The sequence below is a fragment of the Theobroma cacao genome, chromosome 9 (assembly GCF_053813885.1).
Source record: "Theobroma cacao isolate CCN51 chromosome 9, ASM5381388v1, whole genome shotgun sequence".
Lineage (NCBI taxonomy): Eukaryota > Viridiplantae > Streptophyta > Magnoliopsida > Malvales > Malvaceae > Theobroma > Theobroma cacao.
The window spans coordinates 44839585-44852984 of NC_142647.1; the positions used below are offsets into that span (position 1 = coordinate 44839585).

The 13400-nt window shown below is 31.0% G+C and overlaps 1 pseudogene across 1 annotated transcript; it reads right to left on the reverse strand.

Annotated features, from left to right (window-relative positions):
- Positions 1 to 239: 239 nt before the first annotated feature.
- Positions 240 to 4837, reverse strand: LOC18590206 (uncharacterized; annotated as a pseudogene). The gene is made up of 7 exons (XR_016028274.1): positions 4649 to 4837; positions 3401 to 3474; positions 3200 to 3291; positions 2907 to 2998; positions 2543 to 2782; positions 1763 to 1924; positions 240 to 765 (listed from the first exon to the last, which is right to left on the reverse strand). The product of XR_016028274.1 is annotated as an uncharacterized LOC18590206 (transcript).
- Between the last annotated feature and the right edge of the window lie 8563 nt (positions 4838 to 13400).

The following is a 13400-nucleotide window of genomic DNA, read 5'->3' on the forward strand; positions in this document are numbered from 1 at the left end:
AGAGTCTATGGTTCACTCCCTTATCTCACCTCATCAATCTCATTGAGGTATTCATTTTTTTTAATCTAAAGAAGAGACCTTGTCTTGATTAAAAAAAGTATTTCCTCTTCATTCCAAGCTTTCTTGTTAAATACTGTCTCAGTACGAGCAAGTCAAACCAACCAAAAGGTCGCACCACAAATCACATTTCATCTTTTCTTTTTTACATGAAAAGAAAGTAAAATATATGAAAGATCTAATGAAAGATTCAACGGTCACTCTGACATACCCATTTTAAACCCCAACCATTTGAATACATTATACCAAGCGGTCCATGAGAAGTTGCAACAGATCAGAATATGAACACAACTTTCTTTTAACAGCCCACGCCACTTACATGAAACATCATTGTTTTCAAAAGTCACACCACGGGACATAAGAAAACATTTAGAACATATGCTCTTAATTATTGCACGCCTTAAAAATTCTTGGACTTTCAGGGATAATAAACCTCCAAGCAAGCCATAAAAATTCTTGGACTTTCAAGGATAATAAACCTCCAAATTTATGCAAACCATACCTCATGCGACTTTAAGCAAGTATGAAGGTCCATAACTCTAATGCATTGTTTCACCGAGAAAGCACCTTTGGGATCTAGTTCCCATAGTAGCTCATCCTCTTTCTCGTTATCCAGCACCACCCCTCCAAGAGAGTTGAGACACTCCTGATGGGCTTCTTGTTCCCAGACAAACAGTTGTCATTGGTAATTGAGCTCCACCTCCTTTCCTGGTTAAAACATTGAGCAACACTACACTCTTTCAGCACGATATACACCAAGAAACACTACACTCCTTCAACACAATATATAAAAAATAGCCTTGGGAAGCACGCATTCAAAGGTTCGTCGATGACCCATTTATCTAACTCGAAAAAGACACTTTTACCTTTATTTAGGTACCCACACCCTTCCAACCCTACAAGCCTATTTGCTCCATCAATTTTTGGAACATTTACGATGTTTCCCCAAACCATTGACACTTCTCTCTCCGGGCTATAGATGGTGACCATGCACATTCCCCATCTCTATCTTTCTCACATAAAAGAGGTACATTAGATAGAGCTAATGGTAATCATATCTCAGATACATCATCAACATCAACTTTCATTGATTTCACCACGCTAAAAACTGGCCACTTCTTCAGCAACAAATTCAACATCCTTCTAAAGGTAATTTAAGAAAGCATCCTGGACAAGATGTTAAGCCCTGATACAGATGACATCACTAACACTTTTTAAATATCTTCTAAAAGAGGATAAATTCTTCATTGCAGTACTGAACCACTTTACCCTGCAACAAAGTATCCATTAAGTAGGTATTCTAAAAGCAATCGCCACTCGAGAAAATGAAAACCTAGGTCACTAAGCACTTCAAGCTGGTAACTTGAAAGGTACAACTTTTGTCAGCAATTCCAACAAGAAAAATAAATCTATCAAAAATCACCTTTCCCTCAACCTATCATTTTCTTTATTTAACAACTAACAAATAAATTATGTTCCAAGATACCTAGTTAATCAAGGAGCAAAAGGCTTGTATCCGGCCCAAGTTTGAATGATGCACATCAAATAGCTACAACCATGATGATACTGATTCCAGTTTTCTGAACTAGAGGAAACATCAAAAAATGATAGTCTCCTAACTCAAACTAACTTCAGAGATCTATTTCACACAACATTACTAAACAATTTAACAGAAGCATCAATAAACGAAGCTAGAAATTTTTACCAATAAACGTTGTACGAAGAACTGCAAGGGCTGTTTTATCATTAACCCAGCAAATAACAACTCCACGGTCTCTGAAGTCCTCAAAAAGCTTCTCTAGGTATGTTGTCCTAGTGCTTGGTGAAAAGTCAGCCAAAACAAGAACATGACGTGTACCATATTTAGCTGCATTCAAATGAATTTGCATTCCCAAACCATTGGCAAGATTTAGAAAAATATTGCAGAAACGATACTGTGAGCATGGACTATTAAACTGAAATTGACCTTCCAGTTTAATCAATCAAGGCTTTAGAGGTTTAACAGTAACATACTCAAATCCATGGCAAGTTATTTTTGGTTCTTGGTTCTGACTGGAATTTATCTTACCGCAACAAAAATTAGATAACACAAAGTTTTAAAGTACCTTGTGTAGCACATTTCAAACTCAACTTGTTAAATGGATATATTTCACAAGTTTTTTTTTAAAACAAAAGCAGACAAAGAAAAAGAAAAAGAAGAAACCATAAAAAACTTGAAATCATCAGAAACGACATGAGAAGCCAAAAAATAGTTCATTTTCATAAGCCGGTGTTCAATATTTCAGTCTGAAAGGCATTCTACATCCCACTAGATCAAGGCCTAGGAACAAGCAAATAAACACAGTTTCAGGTTCATTTAAGAAAAGACTGCGCTGTCTATCTTTTATATTTAAAAGTAATAAGCTTGGCCTATCATAGAAGGCAATATGCATATATTGAGAATTTATGGAAACATAACCTTAAATTGAGAGACATAAAGGCTTACTTTCCACTGTCTTTATTTCAGAGTTTATGCACACATCCTCATCCTCTGTATCTTTGGCAATAGACACGTTGTCAGAGAGTTGATCACTATACAATTCACTTTTTCTATAAGAAAATGTTCCCCTTCCTCGCCTCTTAGGGGCTTCAACTTTGCTATCGTCCAATGACAGACTTGATACTCTAGGCAAGCATTTTGAGGAAAGTAATTCATTTGGTTCACAATCTGCAATTGCTTCCCAATCTGTACAAACCATCCGAATTGCAATTTCATGACAAGTCGTTCATAAACTAATATATGGACATCACAAAAAACCCAAAAAAACAAGATCATTTAGAGGAAAACAAGCTAGGGAAGCAAAAGATACCATCATCTGATGATAATTTCGGTGGTGCACCGTCATCACCCACCATTGGACCTTTTCAATATTCCTTTTTGCAAAAGAAGAAATGCAATTCACTTCCACAAAATCATAGAGGCAAATGCAATAAAATTATAGGAAAAAATGCAAAAAAAAAAAAAAGGTTTTCCAAGAACTATAGAAGCAAAATTTTTTCATATAAAGTAATGGAACACTATATCTGTTTTCAGAAACGAAAGCAAATATGAAAAGCAACAATCAAAGGGAGGCTAAGCTAAAGATTTAATGTACAGTTGCACCATGAGTCAAAGGCTTGTCATTTCCAGCCAAAGAAACGTTAGGTAGTGGTCAAGAATCCTCCTGCAAGTCTTTTTTCGCAAGCCCCGACGTCACTGAAATAAAAAAGAAAAAGAAAAGCCAGGAAACTCAGCCTTAATTATTTCCATTTGCATTAAAAAGAAATGAAAGAAAAGAAAAAGGCAAAGAGAGAGAGGGAGAGAGAGTACCTCGAAGAGTGAGTAGGTTGCTCGAGGAGAGAAGCGCGTGAGAAAAGTTGATTTGACTTAAGGGAGTAGTCGATAAAGATAAATAGTATATTTGATTGACGAAATAGATAAGAATGAAATAGAATAATTATTACGTGGAAGTAAAATGAAATGAGAATACAATAGGATAGTTATTATTTAGTTTGATATGATTAAAAAAATAAGATAAAAATAATTATTATAACTTATTGTAGTGTTTGGTTGGTAATAATAATTTTGAAATAAGAAAAGAATATAAAATAAAAAGATAAAAATACTTTTTATTATTTATATGATATTTTATTTTTATTAGATTTTTTAAATATTAATAATTTAGAATTTAATTAAAATATTAATATGAATAATTTAAATATTAATATTTTATTTAATTAAAATATTATTATGATTAATTTTTATTTTATTTTATTTTTAAAACATTAATAATTGATAATTTATTTAAAATATTAATAATTGATAATTTTAATATTATATTTATTTATAATTTGATTATTTATATTTTAAAATATTAATATTTAATTTAATTTAAATATTATTATGATTAATTATTTTATTTTATTTTATTTTATTTTTGAAATTTAATAATTGATTATTTATTTAAAATATTAATAATAGATAATTTAAATATTAATATTTTATTTAATTTAAATATTATTATGATTAATTTTTTAATTTATTTTATTTTATTTTTTAAATATTAATAATTGGTAATTTATTTAAAATATTAATAATTGATGATTTAATTATTAATATTGTTTATATAATTTAAATGATATTATGTTTATTTATTTTTAATTTATTTTATTTTTCAATAGGAATAATTTATAATTTATTTTATTAATAATTAATAGTTTAAATATTAATATTTTATTTATAATTTAATATTAATATTTTAAAATATTAATATTTTATTAAAAATTGGAATTAAGTGAGAGGAAGAGGAGAGAGAGAAAAATAATATTTTATATAAATGAAGTTGTAATTTTTTAAACTTGTAAGGGGTATTTTTGTCTTTATCAATTTTTGAATTTATTTCTCAATCATTGAATAGCTAATACCATGGGGGAGGATGGTATTAGCTATTCCTTGGTTTTAAAGGATTTTGGAGAATAGTCATTTCATAGGAATGGTTATTCCTTGGATCATTTTTCAACCAAACAAAGGAACCAAAATTCCTTGGAAATAAAGGGGGAATGGCTAAACCATTCCCCCAACCAAACATGCTAAAAGAGTAGCTAAGTCGAAAAGGGCAGAGTCTAATTGGAGGTCGTCATAAGACGACATCATTTCAAGTTTGGAATTGAGGTTTTCTAAGAAGGAGATTGCCCCTTGTGTGTCTCTAGCTGTCACTAGATCCTCTACCTCCTCACTCTGATTCGCTGCTCCTTTCTCCATTTTCTTCTTCTCCTATTGTTTTTGGTTGCTCTATTCCTTCACAAGAACAAATCTATGGCCTTTTTTTTTCAACAGCCACTATATTTTACATATCGACTGAAAATATTTAGTATTAGGCTTTTCATTTTTGAAGCTCAGCCAAACGAATTAATTTGTAATAGCTAAGCTATGCTTCATGGGCTCTATGTTTTAGATTAGATTTTATTTATATTTTATATTTTTTATTATTTTTAGAAAAATAATAAAATGTAAAAATATCAATCACATAAAATCGTAATTTTTTATCAAGAAAATTTGTAACTTTTTATTATAGAAAATCGAAACTTTTTACTATTTTCTTATTGCTAAAGGGGCCAACTAAAAAAGAACAAAAGAGCCCATCGTTATAAATTGGGTTGAAATTTTAAAAATTATCTTTAATTATTATTGAATTAAATTATAAGTCAATTATATATTAAAAATGATAAATTATATATAATTCAATTATGAAAAATAATTCTTGTCTATTAGATTTTATTGAAAGTAAACTTTCCTCATTAGTTTGAAAAATACTCTTTATCTCTCATGAAAAATTAATTAATGTTAAGATTTCATTAATCTAACTGATATTTGTTCAAAATTAACTTTAAAAGGTAAAAACAGCCTCATTTTGTTTTATATTGACATTGAATTTCATCTGTCCATAACTTAATCTCTTCCACTCAATCCCGTTTTTTCCTTGTTTATCTTTCTTTCCCACTATCGATAGGTTAGAGAATCCAAATGTGTCCAAAGTAGTCATAGTCACCTAGCCATTTTGCATTGGCTCATGTCGCAACCTTTAACTTAACGAGATCAAGAAGTTGCCCCAAATTTCAATTTTTGCCTCGGAACACCATTTTGTTGCAACATAACCAAACAAACCATAACGAATTAAAAATCCCATCCCCACAATTTGACATCCCATACTTTTAGTGCCACTACATTTCAAAAAAAAAAAAAAGACCTTCATGTCATTTGGGACAATCCACTTGCATCAGCTCGTCCATATTTTCCATACATCCTCACTTATGAAAAGGTGTTGAACAATTTCTTGCTCCCTATTACAAATGTAACACACAGTTGGAATATTTTTAAACAATCCCTTTTGCACGAGCTCATGTTTGATTGTTATCCGACCATAATGGAGTTGCCAACTGAAGGCCTCCACCTTGTGGGTGGCTAACATTACCAAAAAACAGCCTATTTCCAACAGAATTTTCTATTGGAAATAGGCTGATTTTCATTGGAAATACTTTTTTTCGACGGACTTCCAACGAAAAAATTAGTGAAAAATTTCGTCGGTAAAAGCTTTGGCGGTAATACTTTCCGTTAAAAATCCATTGAAAATTTTCAACGAAAAATTTCGTTAGAAACATATGATTTTTGTTGGCTACGCCATTCAAATTTGTTGGAAATTCCGTTGGAAACTATTGTGAAAAGAATTCCGTTGGAAAAAATTTTGACAGAAAATTCCGTAGGAAATGAATTTCCAACGGAATTTTCCATTGAAATTTTTTTTTGGACCGAAAATTCCTTCGGAAATGAATTTTCAATGGATTTTTTCGTTGGAAATGCCTTTGCAACGGATGTTTTTTGTTGGAAACGCATTTCCAACGGAATTTCGTTGGAAATTTCCAATAGAATATTCCGTTGGTGATGTATTTCTAACGGAAATTTTTTTACTAATTTTTAATTGCATATACTTTTAGTAATACTTTTCCAACAAAAATGACTAATTTTCATTTCGATAATAAATTATTAATTCACATCCACATTTGACTTTCAAAATATATAAAAGAAACACACATTAAAAACCGAGATTCAAAGTTAAATTCATACAATTAAATATTACTCTAAACACATAATATCTAAAAAAATTAAACACATATGAATATAAATCTAAATGTGTTATGAAACAGTTATACAAAAAAGTATCCAAGTGTAGTAGTGAAAAATAGACATCATATCATGAAATGTTGTGTTCTTACTTGTCAAGATTTTAGCTTGAAGGTCCCGCATTTCTTTGTTTTGAAAGTGCATTAGTCATGATCATGGTTTCCATACGTGCCATAAATTCACTCATGCTTTCCGCCATTGCATTCTTAATTTCTTTATGTATTTCCCCACGTATTTCCTCACGTATCTTACCCAAGTTTTTTGAAAGATTTTTCACTTTTTCTTCCAATGCAATTGTAGGACTGGTAGCGTTTGAGTTGATAGGGCCACACGTAGACTCATATGTTGCTACATTGTTGTGTGTCCTAGTATGTAAAGCTGTAGCAGGCACTCGAGTACCAAACCCATACACGTGAGTGCATGTAGTCTCCATCCCTCAAATTGCTTCAGTCCAAGCATGCGGATTGAATTCTGGCTGAGAAGATGAATCCTCACCATACCTCTGCGATAATACAGAATTATACATTTCCTACATAAAAAATTAAATAAGATTATTATTCAACTAGATCGTCAACTTTAAAGTAAAAATTAATCAATTTTGTACGTACACTCGTAGACTTGAACTTGTTATCTATAAAATCACCATGACCCCTTAAACACTTATGAGTGTGATTAAACATTTCCAAAAAGCTAACATCTTGTTTCATCTCAATTGCCTGCATATATTTACAACTATATATACTCAATCATAATCGATATATATATAAATAACATGTAAGGAAAAACCAAAGTCAAACTACTAAACATACAATTTAAATTTAGTTTGAAAGAAAACCATACATATAAATACAAAGTTAGATTAATTCATACCATCCTTTTTGCATGAACCACAAATAGAGCTGAACCGCCAGTGTGCTTCGGAATGCTTCCTCCTTTTGGCGTTAAACGATTTTGCCTTACTTTTCTCAATTTGTTTGGCCATTCTTCTGTACCCCACATCGTATCAATAAGGGCATCCCAGATTTCATTTGTGATCCATTCCCTTGACATGCCTTTGCAATTCCTAATGTTGTTTGTTTTGGCTTCTGTCATTGCTTTATTCTTTTCTTCTGAAAGCATATCTCTTAACCGATTGGAACAAATTTTATCCCATATTTGTCGAACCAAAACATCTTGATTTGCAGACCAAACACATTTTTCCTACAGCAACATAATAGCGTAATTAAAAAAATTGATACAAATTAATTGAAAACAAAAAGTTATAATTTAATTGAATAACAAATATAGTACTTGAAATTTTTTAAATATTAACTCCTTTATATCATTAGGGACTTTCCTCTATGTCGACCATGGACCATGGAAGTGATTTTTGATGATCCTTGTTATTGTAGTTGTGACCCCTTGCTTGAAAAAAGTATTGGTAAAATATAAAAGAAAATTTTTATATATTAAAATTTATAACAAATATAACAATTTCATTATAATGCAAGATAACATACCTTTCCCCAATAAGGGTTATATGCAATCTGTCAGATGGATCTATAAGAGTCTGTAATCCTACACTAAGCCCTCTATCCCTTGACCTTGAGGATGTATCATCTACATTTGCACCTAAATCAATAGATGTCGATCTATGAGAATCATGAGTAGATGTCTCATTTTTTACTTGCTCTGCAGATGCACCCAACAAAGAAGATGGCTCAGAGGGCACATCATTATACTCCTGCTGCATTTATGCTTGAATGGATAGATCAGCAAACGTAATAGCATTTGTAGGCAAGGACATACTTCTAGAGGCATTTGTTGTTCTAGGTCTCGATTTTGAATGCTTCCCTTTAACCATCGTTCCTATAATATTTTTTTTGTTAAAATTCAAACAAATTATTTTCAATAAAATTGAAACAAAGTATAAAAATCATCAATTTACAACAATGACAAGTATGATTATTCATTTGTACAATCAAAGCTGCAATTATATAGTACTAAATTCAACATTTATAAATATAAACTTTCGGTTATAATTTTATAACATGTCAAGATCTTTCAATATTATAAAATTAAAGTTAAACAACTATGTAACAAAAAATATAAAACCAATATCATATTTGCTTACCATCATCAATCACTTTCAAAATAAGCAAACTCATGTTCTTCATTATTATCACTATCATCACTAAAAGTTTCGCAATCATCATTTTCAAGTTCATCTTCATCTTCATTTTCATCTCTTTCCATGTCATCTTCTTCATCTTCATCTCTTTGCATGTCATCTTCTTCACCCCCAAACTTGAGATTTTGTTAGTTCTCGAGCAAAAAAAAATCACAAAAAAAAAAAACTTAAAAAAAAAAATCCTTGAACAAGAGATAGAAGTACCAAATCATGATTTCTCAATTTTTCCTCAAAAATCAACTCAAATTCTAACTTAAGGTAACGTACGACTAATCTTTAATTCATGCATCAATTCAAGTGAAAACTTACTTTTCGAATGGACTTTCGTGTGTCTGTGAATGCTCTCTTACAAAGAATATCATGCAATATAGATTAGTTTTATGTTAAATATAAGCATAGATTAGTACTAGGATCCCATAGGTTTGCTTTTCATCTCTCTCTCCGCTAATATAGATTAACATTTATTCAATGATCAATAGGTCTTTATCAAGCTTGTAATGTAAGGCTAGGGTCAAGGTATGATAAAAGATATATTTAGGCTCAGGTCAAAGTATGATAAAAGATATATTTAGGCTCAGGTCAAGGTATGATAAAAGATATATTTAGGCTCAGATTCACCCTAAGCACTTAATCAATCTAGGATAAATAAAAAGCTCAATTTTTTTTTTGTATAGCAACCCCAAACTTGAAGTAAACTTTCTTTTATACCTCAGATTTTATTTCTTTTTTTTAACCCCCAAACTTATTTTTGACAATTATAAACAAAGGGTGATTTTGCTAACAACCATCACTTTTTTTTTCACCTTTCTCCCTCAATTTATCTTTAAGCTCAAACCATTCCTTAGAAAAACTAAAATACTTAAAGGGTGAAAAGTTCAAATTGCTTGATTTAAATAGATAGGTCAAGGCTAACATAACTATGTAATTACAAAGAAAAGGTAAATTAGGCTTAAAAAGGGTGACTAAAGATAAATATAACAAGGTAGGCTTAAAAAGGCTCAAACGGTCCAAAGATGGCCTAAAACACTTACTATCCTAAGTGTTATCTAAGATTTTGCCTCAAGAGAGAATCAAATAAATTCTAGAATTCTTGATTTCACTATACTTTTTCATCAACATAAAATCTCTCTAAATCACACAAAATGTCACGACCCGGTACTCCTCTCGAGCCCGTGACAACCGTCGCGATGCCTCGATCGACACTCATTATCGGAATGTCAACCGGAACCCCGCAAGGCTTTAATATCAACTTATCATTTCCCATGTGAGTAACTGTTGCTGATTACTACATTCTAAAAGATTTTAAATTGTTTCCAATTTAAAACAAATAAAATAATAATTTTCGTCTCACAGGGGTATTTTGGTTATTTTTTTCAAAAATTTTGAAACTGGCTAAAATGTAATATACAAGTACAAAACACATAATTCATAATCAAAATGAGTTTAAAAGTCTAAAATCTTCATTTAAAACGAAATTATGCTTATTTGGAATATAATAAGAAAATAAAAGAAATATTAAGTAAAATATTCGATTTTCTTATGAAACAATATTTTTAAAACACTGCATAAATAATTTTTACAGTGTCAAAGCAAAATAAATTCTTACATTTAGTAGTATAGATATCTAAAGTATGATATTTAATTTACGATAACCAGTGAACCCCCGAATAACCAAAAGTAAAGAGGACTGTGAACCTACGGTTTAGAGAATGCAAATCCCACAGTAGTCCTTGATGAGATCAACTATCTATAGTCTAATTTGAGCCTGAAATGGATGGAAATGAGGGTGGTGAGATTATAAAATCCTAGTAAGTAAACAGATATCATCATAAACATCTAGAGTTGAGTACATGGAGACCATAAAATAAATCATCGTAAACTGGGTCACAACATTAAAATCCATTTCATTCAAAATACGTAAAGAGGCTTATGAATCTCATAAATACTAGGCTTGTGCCATAAACCCATCTTCGGGAACACCTTGACCGAGGCATCCTACAGAGACCTCCAAGGCTGTTAAAAATTCACATTTAACATAAAACACATTTTTTGTTGGACATCACAGTCGTTCCTTGGCGTTGGCTGAGTTCTCTCTCACGTGATGGTTTAGCGTGAAGTGAACCCTAACTTTACCCCAGGAGATACCCTATGCGCCTCTCCGTTCGAGGTAAGAACATAATGGGGTATACCGTGCCCCTCTAAAAGGTTGGTCCACAGAAACTCCCTACTGCAGTGATTAATTAATATATAATCCACCATACAATAAAACTCAATAACATGATATGATAATTTTTGTAATTCGCAGTCTTTTAAGGCAACCAAACAACGTATTTCAATACAATTGCCAACTAGCCAATCATGCCCGATTATTCATAAGCCAATCAATTTAAACAATCGAATTGCAATAATTAACAGTCTCCGTGTACTCTATTTTTCAACATCATTATTAATTTCAAAACAATTTATAAATTAATTTCATTGAAACACATTTATTCATAAAACATGAAAATTTACCTTTTTAAATCCCTTTTTTCATAGAATTCATGAAATCATCTAAAAACCACCATAGATAATCAAAATGACAGTAAGTTTACTCACTATGTCCAGAGTGCAGATTCTCGAAATACTCAAACTACTGGTCCTCAGGTGTAATTCCCTTGCCTTTATCAGAGGACTCACCACCTTGATATAGTACAAATCGAGAAATTCACCACATTGGTACTAAATTGAAATTAAACTAATTTAGACTACCAATGCATGATATGGAATGCAAAAATGCACTGGTAACTATCTAAACCCGGTATTGGCCTAATTCGTCCTATCACTCGATTAAATTACTAACGCGTCCAATTAAATCCCAAATTACTCCAAATTGTTCCAATTCTTTTTCAATATCTTAATTCACCAAACTCAAATCAAATAACCTAAAATTTGGCAAAACTATCTACACTTTTCTTCTTAAAATTTTCGGCCAATAATGGTGCATTAACACCGTGATTTTTCCTACTACTTTTCCACACCATAAATCATCATTTTCTAACCAATTCTCCTAGAATAAAAATCAAATTCATCCTCACTCAACACATGGTAAATTCAGCCATTGATGGTTGTTGGAGAAAATGAATTCTTTTCTTATTGTTTTGTTTCTAAATATGCTAAACTAACTAAAAACACTAACATATCTTAAAATCAAATCAATCCAACATCTTTCTCTCTCCTTACCCATTTTGACCAGCCATGAATTCATCATGAAAACATGTAATTTAAGCATGGAAAATAAGGAGAAATGCTTAAGGAAAATAGATTTCAAGCTTAAGTTGAAAAATCCTACCTTTTTCACTTGTTTTCCTTGATTTTTCACACTTTTTCTCTTGAAATTCTTCACCTAGGGTTTGTTCTTCCTTTCTTTCCCTCTCTTCCTTGCTTGGCCGAATATTTGGAGAGATAATGGACTGATTTATGCTATTTTTAAGTTAAATAATAAAATATCCTAAGCTTGACACTTGTCATTTTCTTGTTGGTCCATTTTTAAAACTTTAAAAATTTTAAACCTTTTATCTCCACCATATGATTAGTCAAAGGTCAAAATGAGGATAAGAGAAGACCATGTGCTGGACAAATGTCCTGGTGGTGGAAAATTAGTATTTTACCCCTGAGGTGGCAAAATTACCATTTTGCCCCTATGCTCTAAAAATACCGAAATTATAATTTTTTCACTTATCAACCTCAAATTATGTTCTAAATAGTTAATCTTGATCAATCTTAGTCAAAAATTTCATCCAACACTCACATCTTAACCTCGGGTGGCAAAATGACCATTTTGCCCCTAGGTTATGAAAATTTCAGTTTGACTCCGAATTGATCCTCGAACTCCGAATCACCATTTTAAGTCATTTTGGAACTTTGAAATTCTCAATTTCACCTTAAATTCTCTATTTGATCTAGTTCGAAGCTTAGTTCAACTTAGTTATACTATTAAGTACACTACCGACTTTTAACGATTTTCGGGGCTTTCCTAGCATGTAAACATGCTATCCGTCACATGCATGTCATGACAAGTATTTTATAAGGTCAGACTTTACACAAAAATTCTAAGTAAAAGAGTATAGTGCTCAAATTATTGGAAGTCACATTCTAAAATAAAGCTAACACAAGAATATTACATAAAATTAAATCATAACTATATGTTTTCCAAAAGCTAAGAATCAAAAGATAATTAAAATATCATCCTAGGATTGAGACAATCATGAATAAGGTGCAATTATCTCAATTTTTTTTTCAAACAAAAATAAACTTGCAACACATAAGTAAACATGCAAGACATATCTTAAAATAAAGCTAACTAAACATAAAAAAAAATAAACAAAAAAAATTCTAAAACACTCCCCCAAACTTAAATTGCACATTGTCCTCAATGTGAAAAGCTAAAAAAAAATATATAAGGAAATTAAACTTCCTTATCAATTGTGGTAATGC